This window comes from Rhincodon typus, chromosome 46 (genome assembly GCF_021869965.1).
Source record: "Rhincodon typus isolate 14 chromosome 46, sRhiTyp1.1, whole genome shotgun sequence".
NCBI classification, from domain to species: Eukaryota; Metazoa; Chordata; class Chondrichthyes; order Orectolobiformes; family Rhincodontidae; genus Rhincodon; species Rhincodon typus.
In genome coordinates, this window is record NC_063377.1 from 10,373,449 (window position 1) to 10,374,147 (window position 699).

At 60.2% G+C, this 699-nt stretch overlaps 1 protein-coding gene across 1 annotated transcript in view; it reads left to right on the top strand.

Moving 5' to 3' along the window:
* Positions 1-699, top strand: part of itga10 (integrin, alpha 10) — an 81,056-nt gene that overhangs the window by 36,727 nt on the left and 43,630 nt on the right. The window lies entirely within an intron of this gene.

A 699-nucleotide genomic window follows, 5' to 3' on the forward strand; every position in this document is an offset into this window, starting at 1 on the left:
GGGTGAGGTTCTGGGATAGTGACAGTCAGGGGGAGGGTCTGGGATGGTGACGGTCAGGGAGAAGGTCTGGGATGGTGACGGTCAGGGGAGGGTCTGGGATGGTGACAGTCAGGGAGAGAGTTTGGGATGGGGATGGTCAGGTTTAGGGGGTGCTGGTGGGGGGGGGGGGTGATAGTGATAGTTAGGGGGAGGGGGTAACGGTCAGGAGAGAGGGTGATGGTGATGGTCAGCAGGGGAGGGGTTGATGGTGATGGTCGATGGGATGGGGGCGATGGATGGGGGAGGGGGTGATAGTGATAGTTAGGGGGAGGGGTAACAGTCAGGGGAGAGGGTGATGGTGATGGTTGAGGGGAGGGGGTGATAGCTTGGGGAGGGAATGATGGTGGGGGGGACGGATAGTGATGGTGAGGGGGGGTAATGGTTGTGGGGAGATGGTGATGGTGATGGTCGGCAGGGGAGAGGGGGGTGATAGTGATGGGGGAGAGGGTGATGGTGATGGTCGGCAGGGGAGGGGGTGATGGTTGGGGGAAGGAATGATGGTGATGGTGAGGGGTGGAAGGTGATGGTTGGGGGAGGGAAGGATAGTGATGGTGAGAGGGGGGTAATGGTTGTGGGGAGGGGTTATGGTGATGGTCTGCAGGGGAGAGGGGGGTGATAGTGATAGTTAGGGGGGAGAGGGTAATGGTGATGGTCGGCAGG